Source organism: Idiotropiscis lumnitzeri, unplaced genomic scaffold (assembly GCF_059441095.1).
Source record: "Idiotropiscis lumnitzeri isolate Australia: NSW breed Sydney's pygmy pipehorse unplaced genomic scaffold, RoL_Ilum_1.0 HiC_scaffold_260, whole genome shotgun sequence".
NCBI lineage: Eukaryota > Metazoa > Chordata > Actinopteri > Syngnathiformes > Syngnathidae > Idiotropiscis > Idiotropiscis lumnitzeri.
Window position 1 is genome coordinate 157,501 of NW_028283798.1, and position 12,500 is coordinate 170,000.

Sequence of the window (12,500 nt, forward strand, 5' to 3'; positions counted from 1 at the left end):
TCCCCGGGCACGGGCGGTGCCAAGCGGCCCCTAAGTTTGCCCAAATGGAAGCTCCGGAGGAGGAGTGCATGCTGCCTGACAGTGAAGCCGAATATGAGCACCTTCCCCGGGCACAGGCGGTGCCAAGCGGCCCCTAAGTCTACCCTAATGGAAGCTCCGGAGGAGGAGGGCGGGCGTGTGTCACACTTGGCCCGAATAGGAGCACCTTCCCCGGGCACAGGCGGTGCAAAGCGGCCCCTAAGTCGGTAAAGGTTGAAATAAGTAAATAAATACAAAAAGGACGAGGGGGGAAAAAAAAAGGCAAAAACGTATAAAATTCCCCCATTCATTTCAATGGGCTCGGCCGAATTGGGCTTGCGGGACCGCCGAGGGCACGCCGGAGGGCGGTTGAGTCGGTAAAAGTTGAAATAAATGAATAAATACAAAAAGGACGAGGGGGGGGAAAAAAAAGGCAAAAACGTATAAAATTCCCCCATTCATTTCAATGGGCTCGGCCGAATTGGGCTTGCGGGACCGCCGAGGGCACGCCGGAGGGCGGTTGAGTCGGTAAAAGTTGAAATAAATGAATAAATACAAAAAGAACGAGGGGGGGGGGAAAAAAGGCAAAAACGTATAAAATTCCCCCATTCATTTCAATGGGCTCGGCCGAATTGGGCTTGCGGGACCGCCGAGGGCACGCCGGAGGGCGGTTGAGTCGGTAAAAGTTGAAATAAATGAATAAATACAAAAAGAACGAGGGGGGGAAAAAAGGCAAAAACGTATAAAATCCCCCCATTCATTTCAATGGGCTCGGCCGAATTGGGCTTGCGGGACCGCCGAGGGCACGCCGGAGGGCGGTTGAGTCGGTAAAAGTTGAAATAAATGAATAAATACAAAAAGAACGAGGGGGGGAAAAAAAAGGCAAAAACGTATAAAATTCCCCCATTCATTTCAATGGGTTCGGCCGAATTGGGCTTGCGGGACCGCCGGGGGCACGCCGGAGGGCGGTTGAGTCGGTAAAAGTTGAAATAAATGAATAAATACAAAAAGAACGAGGGGGGGAAAAAAGGCAAAAACGTATAAAATCCCCCCATTCATTTCAATGGGCTCGGCCGAATTGGGCTTGCGGGACCGCCGAGGGCACGCCGGAGGGCGGTTGAGTCGGTAAAAGTTGAAATAAATGAATAAATACAAAAAGAACGAGGGGGGGGGGAAAAAAGGCAAAAACGTATAAAATTCCCCCATTCATTTCAATGGGCTCGGCCGAATTGGGCTTGCGGGACCGCCGAGGGCACGCCGGAGGGCGGTTGAGTCGGTAAAAGTTGAAATAAATGAATAAATACAAAAAGAACGAGGGGGGGAAAAAAGGCAAAAACGTATAAAATCCCCCCATTCATTTCAATGGGCTCGGCCGAATTGGGCTTGCGGGACCGCCGAGGGCACGCCGGAGGGCGGTTGAGTCGGTAAAAGTTGAAATAAATGAATAAATACAAAAAGAACGAGGGGGGGAAAAAAAAGGCAAAAACGTATAAAATTCCCCCATTCATTTCAATGGGTTCGGCCGAATTGGGCTTGCGGGACCGCCGGGGGCACGCCGGAGGGCGGTTGAGTCGGTAAAAGTTGAAATAAATGAATAAATACAAAAAGAACGAGGGGGGGAAAAAAGGCAAAAACGTATAAAATCCCCCCATTCATTTCAATGGGCTCGGCCGAATTGGGCTTGCGGGACCGCCGAGGGCACGCCGGAGGGCGGTTGAGTCGGTAAAAGTTGAAATAAATGAATAAATACAAAAAGAACGAGGGGGGGGGGAAAAAAGGCAAAAACGTATAAAATTCCCCCATTCATTTCAATGGGCTCGGCCGAATTGGGCTTGCGGGACCGCCGAGGGCACGCCGGAGGGCGGTTGAGTCGGTAAAAGTTGAAATAAATGAATAAATACAAAAAGAACGAGGGGGGGAAAAAAGGCAAAAACGTATAAAATCCCCCCATTCATTTCAATGGGCTCGGCCGAATTGGGCTTGCGGGACCGCCGAGGGCACGCCGGAGGGCGGTTGAGTCGGTAAAAGTTGAAATAAATGAATAAATACAAAAAGAACGAGGGGGGGAAAAAAAAGGCAAAAACGTATAAAATTCCCCCATTCATTTCAATGGGTTCGGCCGAATTGGGCTTGCGGGACCGCCGGGGGCACGCCGGAGGGCGGTTGAGTCGGTAAAAGTTGAAATAAATGAATAAATACAAAAAGAACGAGGGGGGGAAAAAAGGCAAAAACGTATAAAATCCCCCCATTCATTTCAATGGGCTCGGCCGAATTGGGCTTGCGGGACCGCCGAGGGCACGCCGGAGGGCGGTTGAGTCGGTAAAAGTTGAAATAAATGAATAAATACAAAAAGAACGAGGGGGGGGGGAAAAAAGGCAAAAACGTATAAAATTCCCCCATTCATTTCAATGGGCTCGGCCGAATTGGGCTTGCGGGACCGCCGAGGGCACGCCGGAGGGCGGTTGAGTCGGTAAAAGTTGAAATAAATGAATAAATACAAAAAGAACGAGGGGGGGAAAAAAGGCAAAAACGTATAAAATCCCCCCATTCATTTCAATGGGCTCGGCCGAATTGGGCTTGCGGGACCGCCGAGGGCACGCCGGAGGGCGGTTGAGTCGGTAAAAGTTGAAATAAATGAATAAATACAAAAAGAACGAGGGGGGGAAAAAAAAGGCAAAAACGTATAAAATTCCCCCATTCATTTCAATGGGTTCGGCCGAATTGGGCTTGCGGGACCGCCGGGGGCACGCCGGAGGGCGGTTGAGTCGGTAAAAGTTGAAATAAATGAATAAATACAAAAAGAACGAGGGGGGGAAAAAAGGCAAAAACGTATAAAATCCCCCCATTCATTTCAATGGGCTCGGCCGAATTGGGCTTGCGGGACCGCCGAGGGCACGCCGGAGGGCGGTTGAGTCGGTAAAAGTTGAAATAAATGAATAAATACAAAAAGAACGAGGGGGGGGGGAAAAAAGGCAAAAACGTATAAAATTCCCCCATTCATTTCAATGGGCTCGGCCGAATTGGGCTTGCGGGACCGCCGAGGGCACGCCGGAGGGCGGTTGAGTCGGTAAAAGTTGAAATAAATGAATAAATACAAAAAGAACGAGGGGGGGAAAAAAGGCAAAAACGTATAAAATCCCCCCATTCATTTCAATGGGCTCGGCCGAATTGGGCTTGCGGGACCGCCGAGGGCACGCCGGAGGGCGGTTGAGTCGGTAAAAGTTGAAATAAATGAATAAATACAAAAAGAACGAGGGGGGGAAAAAAAAGGCAAAAACGTATAAAATTCCCCCATTCATTTCAATGGGTTCGGCCGAATTGGGCTTGCGGGACCGCCGGGGGCACGCCGGAGGGCGGTTGAGTCGGTAAAAGTTGAAATAAATGAATAAATACAAAAAGAACGAGGGGGGGAAAAAAGGCAAAAACGTATAAAATCCCCCCATTCATTTCAATGGGCTCGGCCGAATTGGGCTTGCGGGACCGCCGAGGGCACGCCGGAGGGCGGTTGAGTCGGTAAAAGTTGAAATAAATGAATAAATACAAAAAGAACGAGGGGGGGGGGAAAAAAGGCAAAAACGTATAAAATTCCCCCATTCATTTCAATGGGCTCGGCCGAATTGGGCTTGCGGGACCGCCGAGGGCACGCCGGAGGGCGGTTGAGTCGGTAAAAGTTGAAATAAATGAATAAATACAAAAAGAACGAGGGGGGGAAAAAAGGCAAAAACGTATAAAATCCCCCCATTCATTTCAATGGGCTCGGCCGAATTGGGCTTGCGGGACCGCCGAGGGCACGCCGGAGGGCGGTTGAGTCGGTAAAAGTTGAAATAAATGAATAAATACAAAAAGAACGAGGGGGGGGAAAAAAAGGCAAAAACGTATAAAATTCCCCCCATTCATTTCAATGGGTTCGGCCGAATTGGGCTTGCGGGACCGCCGGGGGCACGCCGGAGGGCGGGTTGAGTCGGTAAAAGTTGAAATAATGAATAAATACAAAAAGAACGAGGGGGGGAAAAAAGGCAAAAACGTATAAAATCCCCCCATTCATTTCATGGGCTCGGTCCGAATTGGGCTTGCGGGACCGCCGAGGGCACGCCGGAGGGCGGTTGAGTCGGTAAAAGTTGAAATAAATGAATAAATACAAAAAGAACGAGGGGGGGGGGGAAAAAAAGGCAAAAACGTATAAAATTCCCCCATTCATTTCAATGGGCTCGGCCGAATTGGGCTTGCGGGACCGCCGAGGGCACGCCGGAGGGCGGTTGAGTCGGTAAAAGTTGAAATAAATGAATTAAATACAAAAAGAACGAGGGGGGGAAAAAAGGCAAAAACGTATAAAATCCCCCCATTCATTTCAATGGGCTCGGCCGAATTGGGCTTGCGGGACCGCCCGAGGGCACGCCGGAGGGCGGTTGAGTCGGTAAAAGTTGAAATAAATGAATAAATACAAAAAGAACGAGGGGGGGGAAAAAAAAGGCAAAAACGTATAAAATTCCCCCATTCATTTCAATGGGTTCGGCCGAATTGGGCTTGCGGGACCGCCGGGGGCACGCCGGAGGGCGGTTGAGTCGGTAAAAGTTGAAATAAATGAATAAATACAAAAAGAACGAGGGGGGGGAAAAAAGGCAAAAACGTATAAAATCCCCCCATTCATTTCAATGGGCTCGGCCGAATTGGGCTTGCGGGACCGCCGAGGGCACGCCGGGAGGGCGGTTGAGTCGGTAAAGTTGAAATAAATGAATAAATACAAAAAGAACGAGGGGGGGGGGAAAAAAGGCAAAAACGTATAAAAATTCCCCCATTCATTTCAATGGGCTCGGCCGAATTGGGCTTGCGGGACCGCCTGAGGGCACGCCGGAGGGCGGTTGAGTCGGTAAAAGTTGAAATAAATGAATAAATACAAAAAGAACGAGGGGGGAAAAAAAGGCAAAAACGTATAAAATCCCCCCATTCATTTCAATGGGCTCGGCCGAATTGGGCTTGCGGGACCGCCGAGGGCACGCCGGAGGGGCGGTTGAGTCGGTAAAAGTTGAAATAAATGAATAAATACAAAAAGAACGAGGGGGGGAAAAAAAAGGCAAAACGTATAAAATTCCCCCATTCATTTCAATGGGTTCGGCCGAATTGGGCTTGCGGGACCGCCGGGGGCACGCCGGAGGGCGGTTGAGTCGGTAAAAGTTGAAATAAATGAATAAATACAAAAAGAACGAGGGGGGAAAAAAAAGGCAAAAACGTATAAAATTCCCCCATTCATTTCAATGGGTTCGGCCGAATTGGGCTTGCGGGACCGCCGGGGGCACGCCGGAGGGCGGTTGAGTCGGTAAAAGTTGAAATAAATGAATAAATACAAAAAGAACGAGGGGGGGAAAAAAAGGCAAAAACGTATAAAATCCCCCCATTCATTTCAATGGGCTCGGCCGAATTGGGCTTGCGGGACCGCCGAGGGCACGCCGGAGGGCGGTTGAGTCGGTAAAAGTTGAAATAAATGAATAAATACAAAAGAACGAGGGGGGAAAAAAGGCAAAAACGTATAAAATTCCCCCATTCATTTCAATGGGCTCGGCCGAATTGGGCTTGCGGGACCGCCGAGGGCACGCCGGAGGGCGGTTGAGTCGGTAAAAGTTGAAATAAATGAATAAATACAAAAAGAACGAGGGGGGGAAAAAAAAGGCAAAAACGTATAAAATTCCCCCATTCATTTCAATGGGCTCGGCCGAATTGGGCTTGCGGGACCGCCGAGGGCACGCCGGAGGGCGGTTGAGTCGGTAAAAGTTGAAATAAATGAATAAATACAAAAAGAACGAGGGGGGGGGGAAAAAAGGCAAAACGTATAAAATTCCCCCATTCATTTCAATGGGCTCGGCCGAATTGGGCTTGCGGGGACCGCCGGAGGGCACGCCGGAGGGCGGTTGAGTCGGTAAAAGTTGAAATAAATGAATAAATACAAAAGAACGAGGGGGGGAAAAAAAGGCAAAAACGTATAAATTCCCCCATTCATTTCAATGGGCTCGGCTAAAATGGGCCTGCAGTACTGCCGAGAGGCCGCCGGAGGACGCCCTAGTAGGCAAACGTTGATCCCCACACACGAGGGGTCAGTTAGGCGACCAGGGGGTAGCGTTTAGGCGACCAGGGGTAGCGTTTAGGTGACCAGGGGAAGCGTTTAGGCGACCAGGGGTAGCGTTTAGGTGACCAGGGGTAGCGTTTAGGCGACCAGGGGTAGCGTTTAGGCGACCAGGGGTAGCGTTTAGGCGACCAGGGGTAGCTTTTAGGCGACCAGGGGTAGCTTTTAGGCGACCAGGGGTAGCGTTTAGGCGACCAGGGGCGTTGCAGTTCCGCCGAATTGCATTAGGGGCGCTGCAGTAGGCAAACGTTCTTCCCCCCTAGTCAGAGGGTCATTTGCCTACTTCCCAGGTTTACCCGGGTTTTCCAAAACACCTGGGGCACATTTTCAGGGATCACGTTTTTAGAAACAAAAATATTCATAATTTCTTCTAAGTCCCCTTTCCAGCGGGGAACTTTGAAACATTGTATCCGACCACTGAAGGCTGTTGGCGGGCACGGCGCGGCAAACAGCCCGCACTCAGGCATGGAGCTCCGGGGAAAGTTGCCTAATTTCTTCTAAGTCCCCTTTCCAGCGGGGAACTTTGAAACATTGTATCCGACCGTGGAAGGCTGTTGGCGGGCACGGCGCGGCTCATAGCCGGCCCTCAGGCACGGAGCTCCGGGTGAATTTTCACAAATTTCTTCTAAGTCCCCTTTCCAGCGGGGAACTTTGAAACATTGTATCCGACCGTGGAAGGCTGTTGGCGGGCACGGCGCGGCTCATAGCCGGCCCTCGGGCACGGAGCTCCGGGTGAATTTTACAAATTTCTTCTAAGTCCCCTTTCCAGCGGGGAACTTTGAAACATTGTATCCGACCGTGGAAGGCTGTTGGCGGGCACGGCGCGGCTCATAGCCGGCCCTCGGGCACGGAGCTCCGGGTGAATTTTTACAAATTTCTTCTAAGTCCCCTTTCCAGCGGGGAACTTTGAAACATTGTATCCGACCGTGGAAGGCTGTTGGCGGGCACGGCGCGGCTCATAGCCGGCCCTCGGGCACGGAGCTCCGGGTGAATTTTCACAAATTTCTTCTAAGTCCCCTTTCCAGCGGGGAACTTTGAAACATTGTATCCGACCGTGGAAGGCTGTTGGCGGGCACGGCGCGGCTCATAGCCGGCCCTCAGGCACGGAGCTCCGGGTGAATTTTCACAAATTTCTTCTAAGTCCCCTTTCCAGCGGGGAACTTTGAAACATTGTATCCGACCAAAGGAAGGCTGTTGGCGGGCGCGGCGCGGCTCATAGCCGGCCCTCGGGCACGGAGCTCCGGGTGAATTTTACTCAATTCTTCTAAGTCCCCTTTCCAGCGGGGAACTTTCAAACATTGTATCCGACCACTGAAGGCTGTTGGCGGGCGCGGCGCGGCTCATAGCCGGCCCTCAGGCACGGAGCTCCGGGTGAATTTTCACAAATTTCTTCTAAGTCCCCTTTCCAGCGGGGAACTTTGAAACATTGTATCCGACCGTGGAAGGCTGTTGGCGGGCACGGCGCGGCTCATAGCCGGCCCTCGGGCACGGAGCTCCGGGTGAATTTTCACAAATTTCTTCTAAGTCCCCTTTCCAGCGGGGAACTTTGAAACATTGTATCCGACCGTGGAAGGCTGTTGGCGGGCACGGCGCGGCTCATAGCCGGCCCTCGGGCACGGAGCTCCGGGTGAATTTTTACAAATTTCTTCTAAGTCCCCTTTCCAGCGGGGAACTTTGAAACATTGTATCCGACCGTGGAAGGCTGTTGGCGGGCACGGCGCGGCTCATAGCCGGCCCTCGGGCACGGAGCTCCGGGTGAATTTTCACAAATTTCTTCTAAGTCCCCTTTCCAGCGGGGAACTTTGAAACATTGTATCCGACCGTGGAAGGCTGTTGGCGGGCACGGCGCGGCTCATAGCCGGCCCTCGGGCACGGAGCTCCGGATGAATTTTTACAAATTTCTTCTAAGTCCCCTTTCCAGCGGGGAACTTTGAAACATTGTATCCGACCGTGGAAGGCTGTTGGCGGGCACGGCGCGGCTCATAGCCGGCCCTCGGGCACGGAGCTCCGGGTGAATTTTCACAAATTTCTTCTAAGTCCCCTTTCCAGCGGGGAACTTTGAAACATTGTATCCGACCGTGGAAGGCTGTTGGCGGGCGCGGCGCGGCTCATAGCCGGCCCTCGGGCACGGAGCTCCGGGTGAATTTTTACAAATTTCTTCTAAGTCCCCTTTCCAGCGGGGAACTTTGAAACATTGTATCCGACCGTGGAAGGCTGTTGGCGGGCACGGCGGGGCTCATAGCCGGCCCTCGGGCACGGAGCTCCGGGTGAATTTTTACAAATTTCTTCTAAGTCCCCTTTCCAGCGGGGAACTTTGAAACATTGTATCCGACCGTGGAAGGCTGTTGGCGGGCACGGCGGGGCTCATAGCCGGCCCTCGGGCACGGAGCTCCGGGTGAATTTTACAAATTTCTTCTAAGTCCCCTTTCCAGCGGGGAACTTTGAAACATTGTATCCGACCAAAGGAAGGCTGTTGGCGGGCGCGGCGCGGCTCATAGCCGGCCCTCGGGCACGGAGCTCCGGGTGAATTTTACAAATTTCTTCTAAGTCCCCTTTCCAGCGGGGAACTTTGAAACATTGTATCCGACCGTGGAAGGCTGTTGGCGGACGCGGCGCGGCTCACAGCCCGCCCTCAGGCACGGAGCTCCGGGGGAATTTCCCCCTCATTTCTTCTAAGTCCCCTTTCCAGCGGGGAACTTTCAAACATTGTATCCGACCGTGGAAGGCTGTTGGCGGGCACGGCGCGGCTCATAGCCGGCCCTCAGGCACGGAGCTCCGGGTGAATTTGACAAATTCCTTCTAAGTCCCCTTTCCAGCGGGGAACTTTGAAACATTGTATCCGACCGTGGAAGGCTGTTGGCGGGCACGGCGCGGCTCATAGCCGGCCCTCAGGCACGGAGCTCCGGGTGAATTTGACAAATTCCTTCTAAGTCCCCTTTCCAGCGGGGAACTTTGAAACATTGTATCCGACCGTGGAAGGCTGTTGGCGGGCACGGCGCGGCTCATAGCCGGCCCTCAGGCACGGAGCTCCGGGTGAATTTTTACAAATTTCTTCTAAGTCCCCTTTCCAGCGGGGAACTTTGAAACATTGTATCCGACCACTGAAGGCTGTTGGCGGACGCGGCGCGGCTCACAGCCCGCCCTCAGGCACGGAGCTCCGGGGAAATTTGGCTCATTTCTTCTAAGTCCCCTTTCCAGCGGGGACCTTTCAAACATTGTATCCGACCACTGAAGGCTGTTGGCGGGCGCGGCGCGGCTCACAGCCCGCCCTCAGGCACGGAGCTCCGGGGAAATTTGCCTCATTTCTTCTAAGTCCCCTTTCCAGCGGGGAACTTTCAAACATTGTATCCGACCACTGAAGGCTGTTGGCGGGCGCGGCGCGGCTCACAGCCCGCCCTCAGGCACGGAGCTCCGGGGAAATTTGCCTCATTTCTTCTAAGTCCCCTTTCCAGCGGGGAACTTTCATACATTGTATCCGACCACTGAAGGCTGTTGGCGGACGCGGCGCGGCTCACAGCCCGCCCTCAGGCACGGAGCTCCGGGGGAATTTGCCCCCTCATTTCTTCTAAGTCCCCTTTAGGCGACCAGGGGTTGACAATTTAGGTGACCAGGGGTTGACAATTTAGGCGACCAGGGGTGACTTTTAGGCGACCAGGGGTGAGGTTTAGGCGACCAGGGGTGAGGTTTAGGCGACCAGGGGTAGCGTTTAGGCGACCAGGGGCGTTGCAGTTCCGCCGAATTGCATTAGGGGCGCTGCAGTAGGCAAACGTTTTTACCCCTAGTCAGAGGGTCATTTGCCTACTTCCCAGGTTTACCCGGGTTTTCCAAAACACCTGGGGCACATTTTTAGGAACCACGTTTTTAGAAACAAAAATTCTTCTATGTCCACCTCCGTGAAAGAAATTGCCCAATGGTTCCCGCGGAAGAGAGCTGCCAGGCGGACGCATACTGCAATAACGGCCGCCCTGGCGCTCTGGTGGATGTTATCCTCGAAATTTCTTCTATGTGCCCATTCCAGCGGGCAACTTGCGAACAATGGTGTCCGACCATGGAAGGCTGTTGGCGGACGCGGCGCGGCTCACAGCCCGCCCTCAGGCACGGAGCTCCGGGGGAATTTTCCCCTCATTTCTTCTAAGTCCCCATTCCAGCGGGGAGCTTGCAAACGTGGTATCCGACCACTGAAGGCTGTTGGCGGGCACGGCCCCACCAGCGCAACACGGCACTTCCTATGACTCGGGTCCGACGCAGGAGGAGCGGTCCTCCCGGCCCCGCCACACGGCACTTCCTATGACTCGGGTCCGACGCAGGAGGAGCGGTCCTCCCGGCCCCGCCACACGGCACTTCCTATGACTCGGGTCCGACGCAGGAGGAGCGGTCCTCCCGGCCCCGCCACACGGCACTTCCTATGACTCGGGTCCGACGCAGGAGGAGCGGTCCTCCCGGCCCCGCCACACGGCACTTCCCATGACTCGGGTCCGACGCAGGAGGAGCGGTCCTCCCGGCCCCACCACCGCCACACGGCACTTCCCATGACCCGGGTCCGACGCAGGAGGAGCGGTCCTCCCGGCCCCACCGCAACACACACAACCACTGACCGATTGGCAATCATGACCCGCCATCGGAGGGCCCCTGCCGGCCCCGGCCTCGCGCCGGGGTGTTCGGGTGGACGGTTCCTTCGGCCTGCGGGTCGACCTCTGAGCGTTGGCCGGCACCGCAGCACACACAACCACTGACCGATTGGCAATCATGACCCGCCATCGGAGGGCCCCTGCCGGCCCCGGCCTCGCGCCGGGGTGTTCGGGTGGACGGTTCCTTCGGCCTGCGGGTCGACCTCTGAGCGTTGGCCGGCACCGCAGCACACACATAACCACTGACCGATTGGCAATCATGACCCGCCATCGGAGGGCCCCTGCCGGCCCCGGCCTCGCGCCGGGGTGTTCGGCGTGGACGGTTCCTTCGGCCTGCGGGTCGACCTCTGAGCGTTGGCCGGCACCGCATCACCGCAGCACACATAACCACTGACCGATTGGCAATCATGACCCGCCATCGGAGGGCCCCTGCCGGCCCCGGCCTCGCGCCGGGGTGTTCGGGTGGACGGTTCCTTCGGCCTGCGGGTCGACCTCTGCGCGTTGGCCGGCACTTCCCTACCGTTACCCCCCCACCCCTGGGGTTGTGACAAAACGGCACTTCCTATGACTCGGGTCCGACGCTGGAGGAGCGGTCCTCCCGGCCCATCTCGCACCCACACCCTGACATATACTGCACCACACCAACCACTGACCGATTGGCAAGCATGACCCGCCATCGGAGGGCCCCTGCCGGCCCCGGCCTCGCGCCGGGGTGTTCGGGTGGACGGTTCCTTCGGCCTGCGGATCGACCTCTAGCGCACCAACCAGCGCGAAACCGCTTTCGTCGCGAGACCGAGACGACCCTGTCGCGTGCCCGTTGGCCACACGGGCCCAGAGATGTCCTACACGGGAGTTCCGCCGCGCTCGCGGGTACCCCGCGCCGCCCCGCCACGAGAGGGGCGCGGGAGCCCAGGCCCGCATCAGCCGAGCGGTCCTTTCCGAAAAAGCATGTTTCTCAAACCCTACCGGCGTCTGTCAGAAGACGCCGCCTCCGAGTGCGTGTTGCGGTCGCGGGCGTGCGGGCGGCTCCGGCTCCCTCCCGCGACTGACCGCCACGCGGTAACGCGGCCTCTACGGACCGAGTACATACCGAGGCCCAGCCGACTTCCTCACCGCGCACGGGGGCTGAATCGTAACGGAAATTTCGGTAGCCCACGTCCGAAATAAATATGAAAGAAACGAGGGAGGCTGGGGTGCCGCCGGGGGTAACCCCGCGGGAGGCCGTCTCCCGCGGGCGCCGCCCGGTCCCCGCGCCCGGCTCCCCGCTCAGCTCCGGTTCCAATGCAAGAAACACAGACCGCCGGACGCGAGGGCTACCTGGTTGATCCTGCCAGTAGCATATGCTTGTCTCAAAGATTAAGCCATGCAAGTCTAAGTACACACGGTTCCGATACAGTGAAACTGCGAATGGCTCATTAAATCAGTTATGGTTCCTTTGATCGCTCCACCGTTACTTGGATAACTGTGGCAATTCTAGAGCTAATACATGCAAACGAGCGCCGACCCGTCTCCGCGGGGACGCGCGCATTTATCAGACCCAAAACCCACGCGGGTTCGGTTTGCCGCGGTGCAGCGGGCCCGCCGGCTTTCACAGCCGGCGGGCTGTCGGTCTCCGCGGTGCCGCCGGCCCGGCCCCCCCTTTGGTGACTCTAGATAACGCCCGAGCCGATCGCCGGCCCCCCCGCGGCGGCGACGTCTCATTCGAATGTCTGCCCTATCAACTTTCGATGGTACTTTCT

The 12,500-nt window shown here is 55.3% G+C and overlaps 1 non-coding gene across 1 annotated transcript in view; it reads left to right on the top strand.

The window, feature by feature from the left end:
• The first annotated feature begins 12,075 nt into the window (after positions 1-12,075).
• LOC148314625 (18S ribosomal RNA) overlaps positions 12,076-12,500 on the top strand; it is a 1,933-nt gene continuing 1,508 nt past the window's right edge. Inside the window, exon 1 of the ribosomal RNA XR_015841647.1 lies at positions 12,076-12,500. This exon is cut by the window's right edge and continues 1,508 nt beyond it. This is a non-coding gene — a ribosomal RNA (18S ribosomal RNA).